Raw genomic sequence first — 22,977 nt, 5'->3', positions numbered from 1 at the left:
AATCCATATGACCAATTTTGAGTCAATGGAATAGTTTAGAAAGTTAGGGAATGCATAAAAACTATAGTTTGAAATTTGAATTTCAAATTCAAACGGTCATATTAGTTTTGGAGGGAAAGTAGTAATTTGGTATTTGTTTGATTAAATAAACCTTTGTAACCAACTTGGTCGGTTGGACAGGTGCATATAAGCCTATTTAAGTTGTAATGAACATATGCAAGACACGAATCATTATTGGTATGGAAAAAATCGCAGAAATTGTATGGAACAACAATCATACTTTCCTCTACATCAATAAGAAAAATAAAAAATAAATGATACTTATACATACAATGGGGCTCTCTATGTGAATGGAAATTCCTAATGATCTAGGATACCGAATCTGTACAGGCTCATCGCCAGTAGCCACACCCTATATACAATAAAGAATGTAATTAAATGAGATTACCACAAACATTTTACAAGAATGCATCGATATTTAATCAAGTAGAAAACATCTAATTACCTTTCCTTTGTTAGTGCATGCTGGCTCACCCCTTGCACTTTGTCCCCTCGGGGCAGGTGGTATCTGCAAGATAAAAGAAATATTAGCAACCATATATGTTACAATATCAAATAGAAAAAAAAATGCAAACACAACATAATGTACCATAGATGTCTCAAGGCCAAATGAAATGGCTGAGAGTGTAGCATCATCTATCTGTTTGAGCTCCTCCTCGGTCATCAACTAAACATGAATGAATATCACATACATGTAAAAGTCAGTATGGATTAAAAATTAAAATTACTCTATTATAAAAATTAACTTTAAATCGCATATGTCATAACAAAAAAATGTATACATGTACCAACACTGAAGGAGTCCATGCCTCTGCATTCCCCTCCTCTCTTTCATTAGGGTCTGTAGCCTCTGCACATGCATCTGGTGTATCCTCATCTAATACAACATGATACTCAAGAAGATCACCTATGGGACCCAAGAAAATATTCTTGCATGTAATGCAAGTGTGAGGCACACAAACATGTGATGAGCTAGCCGATGATGAACTAGCACCAACATCATCAACAGGAGGAGGTAGGACTAACCTAGCCTGAGATATCGTTAGGCTACTCAGCCTATGAATGGCTCTGATGGTCTGAGAGCTAGCCTCTGCCATAATATCTAGATGCTGCACTCGAGGAGGGGGGGAGATATCAGGGGGGGGACAAAAGTGCCAAGTTTCTTCTGTTGGGAAGAGGGTCTATCCTGAGGAGCTCCTAGTCTTAAGCCCATGTTGGGCTTCATGCTCCGATAGTTCACTTTAAGTTTCAACACAAATTCTGCATATAATTTTCTAAGGAAACAAAATGGTATGTCTAAATTTCCATGTGGAGGGATATCAAAGACCATCCACCAACGATCCCAAAAATTTGCACGTATGGCGTCATTTGTGCACCATTTAATTGATAGTTTGGTTTTTTTTGGGTCAACTGGTATACCCATTTTTGGGTTAGCAAAAAGGCTAGCCAAATCGTCTTTGGTTATGTTGAGGGCCACGACCTCATCATAATCCAAACCATCATCAAACATATGGTGCATTTCATCACACCAACGAAGAGCAGCATTTTTTTGGTTCGTAAGGGTTTCAATGTTATCCACTATGGTGTTTAACATGGATAACATAGGAGCCAGTGCAGGTACATTATTATATGTTCTATGCAAACCTCTCAACTCAGTGAGATTTTCATTTATCAAATCCTCGATTTGAGGAGGGTTTTGGGGAGATAGAGGATCATTTGGTGGATGGTTTTGTGGGGATACTGGATCGTTTGGTGGTGGGTTATGAGGAATATTATTCCTGCCTCAGTGTCATCATTTTAATAAGCCATTCCTATTGAATTGTAAAACGTAATATATATTTAAAAAAAAATCTAAATTTTAACCATTTTTGTCAAAAAAACCCTACATTCAACTAAAAAAAAAAAAATTATCCTAAAATCTATTAAATTTAGGTTAAAAATGAGTTGGGGGAAAAAAAACATACCCGAATATCTGATATTCGATCTCGTACCCGATATCCGATCCATAGTGATAATACTGGCCCCAAATTCGCGTAAAATGAGGGCCCATAGGTTTGTGATTTTATTTATCCAATGCAACAGGTATATCGGATATCCGATATGTACCAAAAACATATAACATATAATATATATTACATTATGTTACATTATATATATATATTATATTAATTTACTATATATTATAATATAAAATATTATATTATATAATAATATTATTATAATATTATATTATTATAATAATATTATTATAATATAATATTATTATAATTTATAATATATTATACTTTTTTATTATATATTATATTATAAGATATTACTTTTTATTATTATATTATATCTTTTATATATATATATGTAATATTACATTACTATATATTATAATATAATACATTATAATATTATTATTATAGTATAATATTATACGATTATAATATAATAATAATATTATTATTATATTATAGTATAATAATTATTATAATAATAATATTATTATAATATAATAGTATGATATATTATTTAATATAATAATAATAATAATATTATTATTTAATATGATATTATTATTATTTAATATAATATTATTGTTACCACATTTTGTTTGCGCCGCCAAATTTCAAAATTCAAATGTTACCCCGCCCAACGGTCACCTCCCCAATTAGTAATATTTTAATACCCATGGGAATATTAAATACCAAGTTTCGAACCTTCTAACATATGTTTTGCGGCCTGCAAGTTCTCTGTCGTCAGATCAAGGCAGATCAACGGATGGTGCCATCACGTTATGGGGAAGCTGCGTGAGATTTATGATGGTGACATAGCGCCTTGACGACACATTGCGTTGGCAGGTCCACATTCAGCGAACACGTCCCAGTGTTCGATGGGTCGAAAATGTTTCACGATGGACCGAAAAGTGTTCATGGTGGCGGGCGAGCATGTTCTGATGGCCGAAAGTCTCAAAAAGTGGTAAGGTGCCATGTCGCCAACGAAAAACCCACAAGTTTTTCATTGGCGACATAGCGCCCAAAATGAAAGATTAGATTGACGACAGGAGCGATCAGACAGTTGGGTCCCATTTGTACCTCATCTGCATAGTTAGAAAGCTCAGCACCATGGTGGTGAATCAGAGGGAGCCACGTGCAAATTAGAGGACATGTCATCAGTTGGGCGCTATGGCACTATGGGAATTTGACCTCGATTTTCTCATAACGACATGGCCCCTAGTCGACACGTGGCCACTCCATGGGGTCAAGTCTTGGGTCTCCCAAGTTGGTGCTTCAAATGGCCAATAGGGAGGTGCCAAGTGTACGTGTCAAAGCACAGCATTTCATGGGTCCAACAATTTTTAGAGGAAATGATGTGCAGAGTATGACGTGGTTTTGATCATCTGATTGAGATTGATCTACGGTGGGTGCCATCGCGCTATGAGGAACTGCTTAGGAGATAACATTGGTGACATAGCACCCTAGTACCACATGTCTTGGTGGGGCCATATTTCCATGCAGCCAGCACAATAAAGAGGGACAGATCTTTTGTGGCCGTCAGATCAAGACGATCGATGGCAGGCGCCATCGTGCTATGAAGAAGCTGCACGATGTATACGTTGGCGACATAGCGCCCCGATGACATGTGTCTCACTGGCTCGGTCAGGATTGACGGTCAGCTGATAGTTAGTGTAATCATCACAGTTAGCATTAATATTCGAAGGGTGAAGCTGTTAGTTCAATAAAGGTGGTCAACTGCAGGAGGACTCCCCAGGTGGCAGAATTAAGAGAGAAGATTGGCCTTCATGGCCCAACTGGCATATAGAGTTGAGTTGACTTGTTTGATTCACTATTTCATGAACCAGAAATGATAAAATTAGGAGTCTTTGCCATGGATTCGATTTCACAATCAATTGCCACCAACTCAGAATGAATACAGAAGGACCTTCCATCACTGTGCAGATCTATCTACTATGTCAGGATCATTCATTGGTTTCGCTTCTATCTACTCGAGGCATTTCTTCAGTCGAATACTTGATTTTGTACCTCAGAACCATGCTCGAGTGTGATCTTGGATCAGATATTTTTGTATGGGAGCTTGATGGCAATAGTTGAGTAGTTAATGCAGAGCCAATTTCCTCAGTTATGCCTGAACTATAAAGGCAAATTTTGTACATTTCTAAAAAAGAAACCCTTCTCTGTTGTTCTTTGATATTGCTCTACAATTCTCAGTGTAAAATTCCCTATGCCTCTGAACTGTATGATTTTCTATTTTATCTCCTTCAGCCATTAATGTGTATGTGCATCCTTCTTGCCTCTCATTGGTGTATTGTTGAGATCTGTAGCCTGCATACTGTATCTATTTTTTCCTATTGGATAATATCTAAGTGAGATTCCTCTTTCCTTGTGTTATTCAATTTGGTTTCCTGATCTGCAATGTGGTTATTAGATCAAAACATGTCTGTATGTGTATATCCTTAGTTTCATTCTGGTTCAGTAGTGCATATATGGGCAGAAATGGGTCTGAATACTCTATTTTAATGGTGCATCACCTCCGTAGTTTAGGTAGGGTAGAGTTTTTTTTGGCATCTCCTTCTTCCCCTTTTCCTTCCGAGAGTAGTTAGGTGCGCCCTGATAGTAAGAGGAAGCTGGCCTTCTCCAGAGACTCAACCTTGCAGTTCAAGTCCCACATCTTGGAGGTTGTTTCCATGTTTCACTAGGTTGTCCTCGTGCATAGGCCTTGGACAAGGGTGCAAACCTAAGTGACAACAATTTTTGGCATTGCCCAATGGGACACTTTTTCAAAATTTAAAGTTTACTGGTGTCAAGAAGAAAGAGTTTCAGAGATTAATGCTAAAGAGGTAGTGTTGGCTTTAGTATTCAAGCCTTTAAGAGGCTGATCCTTTAAAGTACTTGGTGACTCTGAACATCAACAAATCTGGTTCCAGGCCAAAGTTTTAGAAATTCATGACCAAAGCTGAAACAAGGGTGTCTTCTAGAGTAAATTTCAATATCAAGAGCTTTCTCTTTCAAATCCTAGAAGAAGGAGGACTAGAACTTCATTATCACCAGTTAGGGGTGTAATAACAGTTAATATACCTGTAAGATTTGTCTCTACTCCTCTTGTTGCTTGAACTCAGCCTAGATTGCCATCAACACTCATCAATAGAGCACTTTTTTACATGGCATAGCCAAGAGTTCATGCTTTTGCCACCTTTAATGGTGGAAGTCCTCTGTTGTAAGCCCAAAGACATGATATACCGGTATCTGCACTAAAAAGTATACCCAATTTTACTGGTGAAACTTCCATCTCCCCTTTAGAGCATATCCAAGAGGTAGCAAATGTCTGTAATATTCATGGTATTATAGAGGATGATGTTGCCGTCAGACTTCTAGCCTCATCTTTAAAAGGAAAAGCATTACAGTGGTATAGAGGCTTAGCTCATGGTTCTATAACTAATTGGGATGTACTAGGAGTAGGATTATGCAAACATTTTGAGGATAAGAGTGACCATTTGTCACTTTTAGAGCAGCTGACTACAATAAAAAGAGCCCCCCATGAATGTATGACTGATTTTAATTATAGATTTCAAAAGACATGGGATAGAATACCCACTACAGTGAAACCTACCCCGGGTAATGCCTTCTTGCATTACCTTAGAGCTTTTAACAATGATATTCCCACTACAATCCAAACTATGAGAGGAGATACCTTGCCTAATGCTTATGAGATAGCCATAAAAGATGAGAACATCTTGATACAAGGAGGAAAATTGGCTCCAAGGCCCCCTATGCCTTTCTTTCCTGATGTTCCCAACCACCAACCAGCAACGGCCCCTCTTCCTATGACTTCTCCATCACAAGCCCTTCCTCCAATTCCTCAAGCTTCCACATCCTCAAATGGGATAGATGAACTCAAAGAGATGTTACAAGGTCTAGTGCTGAATACAGATAAAAGAGAGAAGACCCTGGATAAAAAACTGCAAGAGCAAGGGAGGGAGTTGAAGGACCAAGGGAAGAGATTAGAGGATAGTTTTTCTATAATACAAAAAATAAGTAACAAGGTGGTGGCCCTAGAAAGGCAGCAAGCTCAAGGTGGCAAGCCTCCCCAATTGCAATATCAAGCTCCAAATGGTGGTAGGTCTCCTAATCAGTGGAATAGCTCTTTTGATCAGGGTAGGCAAAATAGTCATGCTTCTACTTCAAGCTCAAATTAGAACAAAGCTATAGTCCCTCAAAATAACTTGGCCCAAGATCAAGATTTCTATCCTTCCTGCAACTATTCTGATACCTATTGCATGTGCCAGAAGGCAGAATCTTATTTGGCCCTGACTGACCAAGAACCTACAGCAAAGCAATCATACAAGAAGGATCATCCCAAGGAGGCCTCATATATTCAAGGACGTGATGATTTCTCTTTCATGAATCATTAGATTGAGGAGCATTGTAATGTAAACCAAGATTTCATTGCCCATAACACAAGAAGTGAGAAGAGAGCTATGGAACATGCTGCCCATCTTTCTCCTAAGTAGGCCTCAACTTCAAGTGCTACACCTCATGCGCATGCAGCAAATGAACGAACAAGTACTTCACAGCAGCAAAAGCAAGATTCTAGAAAGAAAGATGTAAGCGATCCTTATGTTGCCCCATCTCAACCACTTATAGGTGCAGCTCTCAAAGTTTCTACCAAAGTTCCTACTGCACCATTTAATGTGGTAGAGAAAATGAAGAAGACCAATGTGAATATCTCCATGTGGGATGCCATTGCTACCATACCAATATAGAAGAGAATGCTGCAACAAGAGTTAGAGAAGATTGAACCCAAGGATCAGCCATCTACCATGGAGAGTGCCACAAGTCTAGTACAACTAGTAGGGTTTTGTGGAGACAAGTAAAAATGTTAGACCTCCTCCATTCTATGTTTCTCTGATTATAGGGGGCAAATTAGTCCACAATTGCATGATAGATTCAGGGGCTAGTAGCTCAGTAATGCATAGGTGTGTTGCTGATGCTTTAGGAATGAAATATGAACCCATTGTTAGGGATGTGTTACAATTAGATGGTAGTACTGTCAAAAGTGTAGGTATCCTTAGGAATGTGGAGATGGCCCTACATGCATGCCCTGGTTGCACTATGATTCAAGACATATCTGTTGCTGAAGTCAAGCCCTATTTTTCTATCTATCTTTCAAGAGACTTCATTGCTCAAATTGGTGGATTCATATCTGTTGATTAGTCATATATGTCATTTAAGACCAGATATGGAGCCAATGCCTCAATCAGAGCAGAACCTCAAGCCCTTCATCGCACTGAATCTTATAACCCAAATCCCATCAACATGAATTGCCCTATTCTAGAGATGGATGAAAATGACATAGTAAATGAGCCCGCCACTTCCATAGCAGAGATTCCTAATTTATTCTTAGATGAATGGGCAAGTACATATCAGTTTGAGTCTATGTCAGAGACTCTTGAGACAGGTCTTAGTACATATTGCATAATAGAGAAAGATGCTCAAGTTCCTGACCTTATCGGGACTAATGATGATATAAGTGGAACATGGAGTATGTACTTTGATGCCTCAAAGAATAAAAATGGATCAGGGGCTAGTGTTATGCTGATCTCTCCTGTGCAAATAATATAATACTTCTCCTTTAGGCTCCAATTCAGTTGCACTAATAATATGGCTGAGTATGAACCTTTGATTCAAGGTCTCTTACTTTCCCAAAAGAGAGGAATTCAAGCCTTGAGAGTATATGGGGATAGTGAGTTGGTAGTTAATCAAGTGAGAAACCAAAACATCACCAGAAATGACCTACTTGAGTCTTACAAACACAGAGTCTGGGATTTTCTTGAGGGCTTCAATGCATTTAATATTCAGAGCATTCCTTGGAATGAAAATAAACATGCTATAGACTTGCAATAGTGGGTGCATCTTATGATGTACCAGGGAATCTTGAGGAAGAGAAGAAGCAAAAAATAAGGGTGGTAGTGAGGCCTACCATCCCTAACAACAACACTCATTGGCAGGTGTTTGATTCTAATGAGCAAATTGTGAGTTTCTTGCAGAATGAGGTAGAATTCTTAGATAGAAACCAGTCAAGACTGCAAGATCAGTATGGTGATAAGATCATTCATCTCAATTCTAAAAAGTTGCCTAAGGGTCTCATTACCTTGGAGAGTGTCTTTAATCCTGATGATCAAACAAGAGGCAAAGGAGTGAATCTAGCTGCAGAAAAGGATGATTATGCCCGAGTTACAATTGCTGATGGAAAATTTCTGAATATGGGGAAGGTATGTTCTAAAATTGAGCAAGAAAGCTTCATCCATCTATGCCAAGAATTTAATGATGTATTTTCTTGGACATATGATGGTTTAAAAGGGTTTGACCCTAGTTTGTTTCAGCATACCATAGATTTAATTGATAAGGCCAAACCAGTAAGGCAAAAATAGAGGCCAGTGAATCCTAAGATTGAGCCTCTAATGAGAAAAGAGCTATCCAAGTTGATAGAAGCTAATATAATATTTCCTATTAAATACTCATGATGGGTAGCTAACCTTGTCCCTGTAAGGAAGAAAAATGGAGAAATCAGACTGTGTGTGGATTTTAGAGACTTCAATCAGGCTTCTCTTAAAGATCACCATCCTCTCCCTTCCATGGAGCAAATTCTATCCAAGGTTAGTGGGTCAAGGAGATTCTCTTTTATTGATGGATTTTTTGGATATAACCAAGTGTTGGTTAAAGAATCTGACAGGTATAAGACAACATTTACTACTAAATGGGGCACCTATTCTTATTGCAAGATGCCATTTGGACTAACAAATGTAGGTGCCACATTTCAAAAGGCAATGGAGATGACCTTTAAAAAATTAATTGACAAGTTTGTCTTAGTATACCTTGATGATATAACTGTATATTCAAAAAATGTAGAAGATCATTTTGATCATCTAAGATAGGTATTTCTAAGATGTAGAGAGTTTGGGGTTTCCCTTAACCTAGCCAAGTGTGTCTTTGCTACAAGCCAAGGAAAATTATTGGGACACATTGTATCTAAGGATGGTTTGACCATTGATCTAGAAAGAAAAAAGGCAATACTTGCCCTTCCTCTTCCTAAACACAAGAAGGGGCTACAAAGTTTCCTTGGTAGGATAAATTTTGTAAGAAGGTTTATTCCTAATCTTGCTACCATGGTGAAACCTCTTACAACTATGCTTAAGAAAGGTATGGTCTTCTCATGGACCAAGGAAGGGATGGAGAGTTTTGAAGAAATCAAGATAGCCATAGCCTTATCCCCTACTCTCATGAATCCAAATTTTGAGAAAGATTTCATCCTCTACACTCTAGGTGGTGAGTCAAGTATCTCTGCTGTCTTGACTCAAAAAAATGACAAGGATGAGGAGAAGCCCATAGTTTTCTTCAGTGAAGGGCTCAAAGAATATGAAGATAAGTACAACTTTGTTGAGAAGCAGGCCCTTGCGATCATCAGAGCCTTGAAGAAATTCAAACATCTCTTATCCCACAATAGGATCCATTTGTTGGTGCCCCATGCCAGTGTAAAGGACTTCCTGTTAAGCAAAGATATCAGTGAAAAGAGAGCTGGATGGATCACTAGGGTAATGGAATATGATGTTGATATTCAAATTACCAAGCTAGTAAGAGGGAGAGGGTTGTGCAAAGAAATGTTATCAGGCCAGGATTTAGATGAAGAGGCTACTATGGTAATCACAAAGCAGCAGGAGGAAGGAAATGTTAATGGTCCAAGGAGCTAGATAAATGACATGAAGAACTTCTTATCAGGGAATGGATACCCTTAGGGATTGGACAGAGCTAAAAGAAGACAATATAGACTGCAGTCCATTCCCTATGTTGTAATTGATGGTATCCTATTCAGGAGGGATTTTAATGGGATCCTATTGAGATGCATTAAAGAGGATCAGGCTGAAAGGATGATTAAGGAACTTCATGATGGCCCTGATGGTGGTCATTTCTCTACAAGAACAACTACCATTAAGATCATGAGGGCTGGTTATTATTGGCCATCTCTGTTCCATGATTGTTATGGATATGTGAGAAAATGTGAGAAGTGTGCTTTCTTTTCAGGCAAACAGAGGCTTGTAGCTCTCCCCCTTTGTCCTATTCAGGTGGATTAGCCCTTTACCCAGTGGGGGTTGGATTTTATAGGCCCCATTAATCCTCCATCTATTGTAGGTCATAAATGGATTTTGGCTACTACTAATTATTTCACTAGATGGACAGAGGCAGTTGCTTTGAAGGATGCCACAAAACCATCAGTTGTTGAATTCCTTGATGGAATTGTATCTAGATTTGGTGCTCCTTCTACTATCATTTTGGACAATACCAAGTCTTTTGTTGGAACCTAGATTTGTGCATGGGCAATGAATCACAATATCTACTTGAGCACATCATCAAATTACTATCCCTAGGGTAATGGTTTGGTTGAGTCTTCCAACAAGAATCTGATCAGAATCATGAAGAGGACAATAGAAGACAATCAGAGGGTCTGACATAAGAAATTAAGAACTACTCTATGGGCTGATAGGATAACACCCAAGAGATCTATTGGGAATTCACCTTTTGTGCTGGTATATGGTAGGGAGGCCAGACTCCCAATTTCATTAGAATTCCCATCCTTGGAGTTCGCTCATCAGCTGGAATTGATTGAAGATAATGCCATGTTAGTAAGAATGACAGAGTTGATTGAACTAGAAGAAAAGAGAAATAAGGCTATGCAAACCCTATAGATACATCAGCAACAAATGAAAAGGAGTTTTGATAAGAAAACTAGGGTTAGGACCTTCAAAGAAGAAGATTTAGTCCTAAAGTGGGATTCTGACAGAGCAAAACCAGGAAGACATTCCAAGTTTTACCCACTATGGAGTGGCCCCTATCTAATTGCCAGTTGCAAACAGGCTAATGCATTTCAGTTGAGCAGGCCAAATGGAGAGATTTTGCCGATTCCAGTCAATGGGATCTATCTGAAGCCCTGTTTCTGAAAATTTGTGGATCCATGTACATAAGTAGTTTAGTTTCTTTTCTATTATTTCATGCTTTTCAAGAAGTGCGCAGGCATAGCCATCTCCCTGTGAGGTAGCAGTTCTTAAGGTGTCTCAGGTTGTAGAGGAAGTTTTGTTTTTTTGTCTCCAGTTGTAGTTGCAGAGCTAGGGTTTTTAATTTTTTGATCTCCTCATAGACAGGTTAGGGTTTTGCAGTTCTTAGGTTCATATTTTTTGACTCCATAGCCCAATGGATTTTTCGTAGGCATTGGTCTGATGCATAGCAGGTTTTCATCCCCTGTGAGTCGCCAGAATGTTACCACATTTTGTTTGCCCCACCAAATTTCAAAATTCACATGTTACCCCGCCCAATGGTCACCTCCATAACTAATAATATATTAATACCCATGGGAATATTAAATACCAAGTTTCAAACCTTATAACATATGTTTTGCGGCCCGTAAGTTCTTTGCCATCGGATCAAGGTAGATCAACGGATGGCACCATCGTGCTATGGGGAAGCTGCGCAGGATTTACGATGGTGACATAGCACCTTGATGACACGTTGTGTTGGTGGGTCCACATTCAGTGAACACTTCCCAGTGTTCAACAGGTCGAAAAAATTTCACGATGGACCAAAAAGTGTTCACGGCGGCGGGCGAGCATGTTCTGATGGTCGAAAGTCTCAAAAAGTGGCAAGGCGCCATGTCACCAACAGAAAACCCACGAGTTTTTTGTTGGCAACATAGTGCCCAAATGGAAGATTAGATCGACAGAAGGAGCGATCAGACAGTTGGGTTCCATTTGTACCTCATTTGCACAGTCAGAAAGCCCGATGCCATGGTGGCAAATTAGAGGGAGCCACATGCAAATCAGAGGACATGTCATCAGTTGGGCACTATGGTGCTATGGGAATTTGACCTTGATTTTCTCATAGCGACATGGCACCTAGTCAACATGTGGCCACTCTGTGGGGTCAAGTCTTGGGTTTGCTAGGTCGGCGCTTCAAATGGCCAACAAGGAGGTGCCAAGTGTATGTGTTAGAGCAAAAAATTTCATGGGCCCTACAATTTTCAGAGGAAATGATGTGCAGAGTATGATGTGGTTCTGATCGTTTAATTGAGATTGATCTACAGTGGGTGCCATCATGCTATGAGGAACTGCTCGGGAGATAACATTGGCGACATAGCGCCCTAGCACTACGTGTCTTGGTGGGGCCATTTTTCCATGCAGCCAGCGTAGTAAAGAGGGACACATCTTTTGTGGCCGTCAGATCAAGATGATCGATGGCAGGCACCATCGCACTATGAAGAAGCTACATGATGTATCCGTTGGTGACATAGCGCCTTGATGAAACGTGTCTCACTAGCTCGGTCAGGATTGATGATCGGCTGATAGTTATTGTAACCGTCACAGTTAGCGTTAATATTCGAAGGGTGGTGCTATTAGTTCAATGAAGGTGGTCAACCACGAGAGGACTCCCCAGGTGGTAGAATAAAGAGAGATAATTGGTCCGCATGGCCCAACTGGCGTATAGAGTTGAGTTGACTTGTTTGATTCGCTATTTCATGAACCAGAAATGATAAAATTAGGAGTCTTCGCCATGGATTCAATTTCAAAATCAATTTCCACCAACTCAAAATGAATACAGAAGGACCTTCCATCACTGTGCAGATCTATCTACTATGTCAGGATCATTCATTGGCGCCGATTCTGTCTACTCGAGGCATTTTGTCAGTCAAATACCTAATTTTGTAACTCAGAACTATGCTCGAGTGTGATCTTGGATCAGATATTTTTGTATGGGAGCTTGATGGCAGTAGTTGAACAGTTAATGCAGAGCCAATTTTCTCAGTTATGCCTGAACTATAAAGGCAAATTTTGTACATTTTTTAAAAAAAAACCCTTCTCTGTTGTTCTTTGATATTGCTCTGCAATTCTCAGTGTAAAATTCCCTATGCCTCTGAACTCTATGATTTTCTATTTTATCTCCTTCAGCCATTAATGTGTATGTGCATCCTTCTTGCCTCTCATTGGTGCATTGCTGTGATCTATAGCCTGCATACTGTATCTATTTTTGCCTATTGGATAATATCTAAGTGAGATTCCTCTTTCCTTGTGTTATTCAGTTTGGTTTCCTGATCTGCAATGTGGTTATTAGATCAAAACAAGTCTGTATGTGTATATCCTTAGTTTTGTTTTGGTTCAGTAGTGCATATATGGGCAGAAATGGGTCTGAATACTCTATTTTGGTACATCACCTCCGTAGTTTAGGTAGGGTAGAGTTTTTTTCTACATCCCCTTTTCCTTCTGAGAGTAGTTAGGTGTGCCTTGATAGTAAGAGGAAGCCGGCCTTCTCTGGAGACTCAACCTCACAGTTCAAGTCCCACAGCTTGGAGGTTGTTTCCATGTTTCACTAGGTTGTCCTTGTGCATAGGCCTTGGACAAGGGTGCAAACCTAAGTGACAACAATTATTATTATATCTTATTATTATTTAATAATAATATTATATTAAATAATAATAATATCATGTAGTAAATATTAATATTAAATAATATATCATACTATTATATGATAATAATAATAATAATAATAATAATATTAAATAATAATAAGAGTGGCATAATAATAGTTTTCATGTCGGATATCCAATGTCAAATCGGATATCCAATAAGGCTTGGCCTTACCTTCCAGGTTTGGTTCTTGGATAGGTGAAAAAAAGTCAGAGCGGATTTTGAAGGACTTTTAGGCGTCTTCAAACTCTTTTTTTTTTCACATCGCCACTTTTTGGCACACCATGATCCTACACATACCCATTTCCAAGCTGAACAAAGACAAATTTGTAGCATCACAATGATTGGTGAGATTGCATTTGGCTACCATCAGTGATTCAAGTTGAAAGTATCTTGATTCTAAATATAAGACTCCCATTGGAACATTATAAGTTGAAGATATTGCTGAAAAGAAGAATCATAATGTTATGATGATTGATATTGCATTTACTCTCAGTTATGCTAAATTTGATTAGTTAAAAGATTGCAAACTTCTTTTTCAATGTGGAACAAACTAAAAGATATCTATGGAGGAGATGACAATGTGAGAAGAGCCAAAGTAGAAAGCCTTAGAGGATAATTTGATCAAATGAGAATGAGAGAAGATGAAAAAATTGAAAAATATGTGGAAAGAATCAAGGCCAGTGTTGGTGCAATCAAAGCATCTAGAGGAGACATCAAGGAGGAAACTATTGTAAGTAAAGTGCTCAGAACTTTTCTTCCTATTTATGCAATTAGATTGTCTACTATTCAAGAAATGAGATGTGATCCAACTAATAAGATAGGGTTGGATGCTCCAGTTGAAAAATTAACAAATTTTGAGTTAGACAATTATGATAACTATGTTCCTGCTTCAAAGAATATTGAATATGCATTCAAAGCTAAACTCTCGCTCAAAGAAAAGGGTAAAAAGTCAAAATCTAGTCAATCATGAAGTGAAGAAGATGGATCATCAGAAGAAAGTTCAGACAATGATATTGAAGTTGTTGAAGCCCTACTTGCAAGAAAGTATTCCAAAGAAAGAGGGAAGTACAAAGGTAAAGTTCCTCTTATCTATTTTTTTGGTGAAGGAATTGGTCACATTGCTGCTAGGTGTCCAAACAAAGAAATGAAGGATGGAAAGAAAAGAAACAAGCATAAAGACAAAAGGGACTCCAAGATCTACAATAACTTCAAGGACAAAGGTAAGAAATCTTTCTTCATGGCTAAAGATTTTGGTAACAGTGAAGATGAAATGGTTTATATTGCTATGAAAGATGAATTTGATGATGAAGGAGATAAGATGGCACATATCTCTCATGTTAGCAAAAATAATATATGGATTATTGATAGTGGCTACTCACATCATATGACTGGTGATAAAAAAAAATTTGAGCATATGGAATATTATGACGAAGGTAGTGTAAGATTTGGAAACAATGAACCTTGTAATATAAAAGGAAAAGCATGTATCTTGTTAACTAAAGAACTTGTGTGTGATAATGCTTATTGGGTTGAAGGACTAGAGCATAATCTAATAAGTATGGCACAATGGAATAACATTCGATTCAAGGTAGAATTCATAAATGGATAGACCAAACAACTAGATGGGAAAGGAAATTTGGTTGGTTTTGGAAAGTAAACAAAAGGTAATCTTGTTAGGATAAACCACGGACAGAAATAAAAACTATATGCAAATATAACCAATAAAAGAAAATAATAGAACACACAGAAATGAACACAAGGCACCAAGATTTAACGTGGTTCACCCAATCCCTAGGCTACGTCCACCAAATAGCAAGTCCGATCTTATTACAATCCAGTGATTACAACCTGATTACAATCCGTAATCCCTTACAACTCAATACCGCCGCAAGAACCAATTTCGTATCACCACATTATATAAAATACCCAACCCTAAGCCCTTTTTATACAAGTATTAAACCGCTTTAGGGTTATAACATGTCGGCCATATGTCGGCCATAATATGTTGGCTACCATGTCGGCTACTTCCCAAAAATTTTTTTTTCGGGGCGATGCCCTGAACCCCACTATTTATGAAGTATGTACAGTACTTTCCTGATCAGTCACCACAATCTAACAATCTCCCACTTGGGGACTGATTAGGCTCCACACTAAACAACAATCTCCCACTTGGAGACTGATCCTGTAGCAATACAACTACCGCATGGGGCTCCCAATGGATCAAACCACCTTGGACTCTGCTATTCTTGTATTCACATTTAGTCTAAAAGACCAACTGAAGCTGAAGAGGAGTTCGGCTTCTCCCTTGTTACAACCTTTGTCAACATATCTACTGGATTTTCATTGGTATGTATCTTCTCCAGCTTTAACTGTCCATCCTCCAAAACTGACCGAATGAAATGGTACCGCAACTATATGTGTTTGGTCTTAGAATGCAGAGCTGAATTCTTAGCAAGATGAATGACACTCTGACTATCTGTGAACAAATAATTATCCTTCTGAGGATGTCCCAATTCTTCCAAGAAGAACTGAAGCTATATCATCTCTTTGGTTGCCTCTATAGCAGCAACATACTCTGCCTCTATAGTGGAGAGAGCATTAATCTTCTGTAGCCTAGAAACCCAGCTCATGGCTGCCCCACCAACAGTAAAGACATAACCTGTAGTACTCCGCCTAGTATCAATATCCCCAGCCAAATTTGAGTCAACATAGGCCTGTAAATTAGTAGTAGAGCCCCCAAAGTGTAAACACTTATTGGATGTTCCTCTCAAATATCTGAGAATCCACTTGACAGCATTCCAATGCTCAAATCCTGGATGACTCATATACCTGCTAACAACTCCCACTGCATGTGCAATATCTGGCCTAGTGCATACCATAGCATACATCAAATTTCCTACAGCTGAAGCATAGGGTACCTTAGAAATCTTATCCTCCTCTTCCTGTGTCTTGGGACACATCTCCTTAGTCAATTTCAAATGACCAGGTAAAGGTGTGCTGACAGCTTTAGCATTCTCCATAGAGAAACGTTGCAACACCTTCTCAACATAATCAGCTTGAGATAGCGTCAATGTTCTGTTCTTCCTATCTCTGCAAATCTTCATACCAAGGATTTGTTTTGCTGCCCCCAAATCCTTCATAGAAAATGCATGTGCTAATTGGCGTTTCAGCCCCTTAATATGATCCATGTTAGACCCAGCTATAAGCATATTATCAACATATAAACATAAAATAATGTAGCTATCATCATCCAACCTCTTAAAATAAACACAGTAATCTGAATGACACCTATTATATCCATGCTCATGCATAAAACTGTCAAATTTCAGATACCATTGCCGAGGTGCTTGCTTCAAGCCATATAAACTTTTCTTCAATTTGCACACTAAGTTCTCCTTACCTTTAACCTCAAAACCCTGTGGCTGAGCCATATATATTTCTTCATCCAAATAACCATGAGGAAAGGCTATTTTAACATCCATCTGCTCTAAATGCAAATCTTCAGTAGCCACAAGACTTAAAACAGTACAAATAGAAGTCATTTTAACAACAGGAGAAAATATCTCATCAAAATCAATTCCCTTTTTCTGTGCAAATCCTTTTACAACTAACCTGGCCTTAAATCTTTTCTTACCTCCTTCCTCTTCTTTCAACCTGTAAACCCATTTATTCTATAAAGCCTTTTTACCTGCAGACAACTTGCACAAATCCCATGTCTTATTTTTCAGCAAAGAGTCCATTTCATCTTTCATTGCAGACTCCCACTGAATCTTAGTATCCACCTGCACAGCTTCATCATAACTTTCAGGTTCACCAGCATCAGTAAGTAAAATAGAATACAAAGAGGGAGAAAACCTTTGTGGAGGTCTAATTGGCCTTGTTGACCATCTAACATTCACTGGTGTGTGTGGTATTTGTTGTTGCAGTTGTTGCACATCATGAGGAATGGCTGGAACATCAGCTTTTGGAGTATCATCCAGCACTACATAATCATCTTCTTTCTTCTCATGTTGCTGCAACAGATCTTTGTACAACACTTTTTCATTGAATATGACATCCCGACTTCTTATAATTTTATGATTTTCAAAATCCCAAAGCCTATAGCCAAATTCATTAATGCCATATCCAACAAAGACACATTTCTTTGATTTAGCTTCTAGCTTGGTTCTATTTTCAGAGTCTATATGAGCAAAAGCTTCACAACCGAAGGTCTTGAGAAAAGAATAACTTACCTTCTTACCAATCCATGCTTCCTCTGGAATACCACAGCCCAAAGGAGTAGAGGGTCCTCTATTAATCAAATATACTGCAGTATTGACAGCCTCCACCCACATGTGTAAGGGCAACCCAGCATGCAACCTCATGCTCCTTGCACACTCCATTATAGTCCTGTTCATGCATTCAGCCACTCCATTTTCCTGTGGAGTCCTTGGAATAGTTTTTTGTCTACGAATACCATTAGTGGAGCAATAATCTTCAAATTCATGACTGCAATACTCACCACCATTATCAGATCTGAGACATTTTAATTTCTTACCAGTCTCATTTTCAACCAAGCATTTCCATTTCTTAAAAGTTTGAAATACATCAAATTTCTGTCTAAGGAAATAAACCCATACTTTTCTAGTTGCATTATCAATAAATGTAACATAATAATGAGAGCCACCAAGGGAAGATACCTGAGCCGGTCCCCATACATCTGTATGCACAAGCTCTAATTTCTCCTTTTTGTTTTCCTTCCCAGTCTTTACAAAACTCACTCTCTTTTGTTTTACATACACACAACTTTCACAGAAATCCATATTCACACATTTTAGACCTGGTAAAACTTTCCTTGAATGAAGTACTTTCATACCTTTCTCACTCATGTGCCCAAGTCTATTGTGCCACAACGCTGTATCAGAATCTACATCAGCTATTTGTTCTCCCTGCTCAATTGCAGTAATTGTTCCTGAATATTCATTTTTCTCTGAAACAATCAAAGTAGAAGGAACAATATGACCTGTACAAAGATATAAGGTGCCTACTTTCACACCTTTTGCTACTACAAGGGAACCTTTTGAAACCTTCCAATTTTTATCATTAAAAGTAACTACACAACCCTCATCACCGAGTTGCCCTGCTGAAATTAAATTCCTACTCAGCTTTGGAACATGTCTTACCTCATGTAGTAGCCAATGATTCCCATTCTGCAACTTAATCTTAATTTTTCCCTTTCCAACAATCTGATAGGGTTCATTATCCCCCAAATAAACAAGCCCAAAATCCCCTTGGACATAATCAATGAAATAACCTCTATGAGGTGTAGCATGAAAAGAAGCACCAGAATCTAAAACCCATGAATCATCAACACTCTCTAAAGACAGAAGCAAAGCATCCTCTTCGGATTTTTTACTTACCACATTTGCCTCTTTGTCTCCATCTGATTTATCTCCTTCATTTTTCTTTTGAGTCTAGCAATCTTTCTTTTTGTGCCCTGGTTTCCCACAGTACCAGCAATCATTTGGTCCTCTCGATTGAGACCTCCTCCCCTTTGACTTTCCTCTTGATTTCCCACGATTTCCAGAGTTACTTCCTCTTTCAGTCGTTCTGCCCCTGCTTTGTGCATTTAAAGCACTTCCTGATGTAGATCCACCTAAGGATTTTCTATGAGTTTCCTCACTTAAAATAACACCGATCACATCATCATATTTTAGGGTACTAGATCCAGGAACAGAATTACTCACCGCCATTACCAAGCCATTCCAGCTTTCAGGCAAAGAACACAAAATCAAGAGAGCCCTAATTTCTTCATCAAAATTGATACCCACAGAAGATAATTGACTAGTAATAGTATTAAACTCATTTAAATGATCTGCAATAGATCTGCCTTCTGCCATTTTCATATTAAATAAATGCTTCATGAGAAATACCTTATTTGAAGCGGAGGGCTTTTCATACAGTGTCGCTAGGGTTTTCATCAAATCTTCTGTCGTCTTTGCTTTTGTAATATTAAATGCCACCGATGGTGCCAAGCATAACCGAATGCTTCCGAGTGCCTTTCTATCCAAAAGATCCCATTCAGCCTCTGACATAGTTCCCTGATTCTTGGCTTTTCCTTCCAATGGCTTCCATAAATCCTTCTGATATAAATAGTCTTCCATTTGAATCTTCCATAACTGGAAGTTCTGCCCATTAAACCTGTCAACCCTCAACTTACCCTCATCTGCCATTGCTCCTACTCAACTGTGAGACTCCCACTTAACCGTGAGACTTTCCTGCAGAGGATAACTGAAAGACAACCTTTCTCTGATACCACTTGTTAGGATAAACCACAGACAGAAATCAAAACTATATGCAAATATAACCAATAACAGAAAATAATAGAACACATAGAAATGAACACAAGGCACCAAGATTTAACGTGGTTCACCCAATCCCTGGGCTACGTCCACCAAATAGCAAGTCCGATCTTATTACAATCCAGTGATTACAACCTGATTACAATTCGTAATCCCTTACAGCTCAATACCGCCACAAGAACCAATTTCGTATCACCACATTATATAAAATACCCAACCCTAAGCCCTTTTTATACAAGTATTAAACCGCTTTAGGGTTATAACATGTCGGCCATATGTCGGCCATAATATGTCGGCTACCATGTTGGCTACTTCCCAAAATTTTTTTTTCGGGGCGATGCCCCGAACCCCACTATTTATGAAGTATGTACAGTACTTTCCTGATCAGTCACCACAATCTAACAAATCTATTTTAGCTTAATCTTAGTGATTGTTCATGTTTTATTGCTCAAGTAGAAGAAAGCTGGTTATGACACAAAAGACTATTGGAAATGATTGAAATGATCATAAGAAAAGTTGTTGGAATAATATATGGAACTGATAAAGAATGTCCTCAATCATTGTTTTGTCATTGATGTCAAAATTGCTACTTGCAAGGATGACAATTGCTTTAGTGATCCAAATACTATCAATTAGTTGATTGTCAAGGTGGAGGCAATCAATAAGATGTAACTAGAACACCTAGAGAAAGGTTGAAGTTATGATGTTGTAATGAAGTACATGGATCAGTTAAGCCATTGATGAAATAGTGTATTGGATGACATACTAAAAGATACAAAGAATGAGCACACTAAAACATATCAAAGATCTAAGGTTTTAGCTAAGTCTTTTGTAAAAAACAAACTAAGTTCATTAGAGAGAAGGAGCCGAGCAAGCTAGGAAGAGCCAAGAAAATTCCTAGTTAAAGTGCTGAGCAAGTTTAGATGTCGAGCAAAACCAACTGCCGAGCAAAACCAAGTGCTGAGCAAAACCAAGTGCCGAGCAGAACCAAGTGCCGAGTAGAATCAAGTGCCAAGTAGAACCAAGTGCCAACTAGGTATAGGTATCGAGTAACACAAAGGTGCCAAGCACCAGTAACTCAATAATGCTGAGTTGTTGCATTATTTTGAAAATCAAAGATTCGTTAGATCTAAGCCGAAAAAGTTGTTATCTAGAAATCTGTAAATTAAAAGGAAGATAAGAATGATGATTTGGTGGCATAGAATACCATGTAGAACATTTTTAAGATACAACTGGCAAAGTTTCTAGAAGAGAACAAGATATGGGGTAGATACATTGTATCCTACCTAATCCATTTTGAAACCCTAAGATTGAAAAGACAAAATTGAGCAGCAAAGGGAAAATCAGACTTCTATATAAGAAGACATAAGTTAAAAAAAAGAAAAAGAAAAGAGGGGATAGCAAGAGAGAGAGCCGTGGTTAAGCATAAAAGCATGAAGTGCTGTAGAATGTGCTAAGGAGAAGAAAGCACAGGAACTCTTTTTAATAGATGACCACAAGAATGATTGCATTGGTAGAATGAGTAATAAGACTCAAGGAGACGAAGCTTGAGAGGGAAACAAGCAGTCAGAGCTGAAGTGATTGAAGCCAAGCATAAGGATTGAACTGAAAGAGTGATATGAAATTTGTAAAGTATGTTGTAAGTTATGTCAGATCAAAATACCATTATCATTACTTTCTAGCAATTGTAATAGTAAGATAAATCCTATGGACTTAGGTTGGTTTAATAACCATTAGATAAATCCTTTAATAGGGTGACATTCCAAGTGAATGTTCTAAAGACCTTTAACCAGGCCCATTCCTAACAGTTTGGTGAAATCCTCTAACAAGGTCACATTTAACAGTGTGTTGTAAGCCTTTAACAGGGCATCACTTCAGAAGAGTGAGAATCAAGTAGCATGTTACCGGTGGTTTTTCCCAAATTGGGTTTCCACGTAAATCATTGTGTCATGTGTTGATCTTGAATGTTTTATCTTTGCATGTTGATTTATAGTAATTTGCTTATATGACTGATTTAAGTTTGAATAGATGAAAAGGATATGGATTCATTAAAAAGGTATTAATAGGGCATTTGGACCTTGAATAACTGATTCACCCCCCCCCCCTTCCAGTTATTCTAAAAGAATTCTAACAATTGGTATCAGAGCCTGACTGCTGATTCAGTTTAAAGGGACTACTAGCAGAAAAGATCAAAATGCCAAAGAGAGAAGTCCCCAAGCTCAACAAAGACAACTTTGTTGCATGAAAAAGTTTGATGAAGCTACATCTTGGATCCATAGGAGATTATGCCCAAAATTCAATTGTCACTGAACATGTAGATCCAATAGGTGTTCCTACTATTGAAGACATGAAAAACAAGCAAGAACACAACTAGACAATGCTGAAAATTGCCTCTGCACTCAGCTATGCTGAATTTGATGATATTAAAGGATGTGACACTGCATTCAAAATGTGGAAAGCCCTATCAGACATCTATGGAGGAGATCAGAATGTAAAAAGAGCAAAAAGAGAAAGTCTCAGAGGAAAATTTGATGACATGAAAATGGAAGAAAATGAGAATGCTACTCAGTATGGTGCAAGAACAAAGGAAGTGGTAACTGCAATAAGATGCTTGAATGGTTAACTGGATGAAGATACTGTTAATAGTAAGTTCTTAAGAACCTTGCTCCCTATCTATGCTATTAGAGTATTAGCAATACAAGAACTAAGATGTATACCAAGAAATAATCTAAGCTTTGAAGGTATAATAGGTAGACTCATTATATTTGAGTTATCTAACTTTGACAACTACAAACCTGAAAATGCTGAATCTACTTTTAAGGCCAAGTTATCACTGAAAGATGTCGAATAGGTGAAATCAAGGAAAGGAAGAAAAATGAAGTATGTATCTAGTGACAGTAGCACTGATGAGGAAGATGTGGAACAATTGGAAGCATTTCTCACTAGAAGATTTCATAGGGGCAAAGGAAAATTCAAAGGTAAGATGCCTATCATTTGTTTCAATTGCAATGAAGTAGGTCATATTGCTTCAAGATGTCCACAGAAAAAGGATTCCAAGGAAGG

This window comes from Cupressus sempervirens, chromosome 1 (genome assembly GCF_028749045.1).
Source record: "Cupressus sempervirens isolate cs-2001-9-10 chromosome 1, ASM2874904v1, whole genome shotgun sequence".
NCBI classification, from domain to species: domain Eukaryota; kingdom Viridiplantae; phylum Streptophyta; class Pinopsida; order Cupressales; family Cupressaceae; genus Cupressus; species Cupressus sempervirens.
This window is presented reverse-complemented; position numbering follows the sequence as displayed.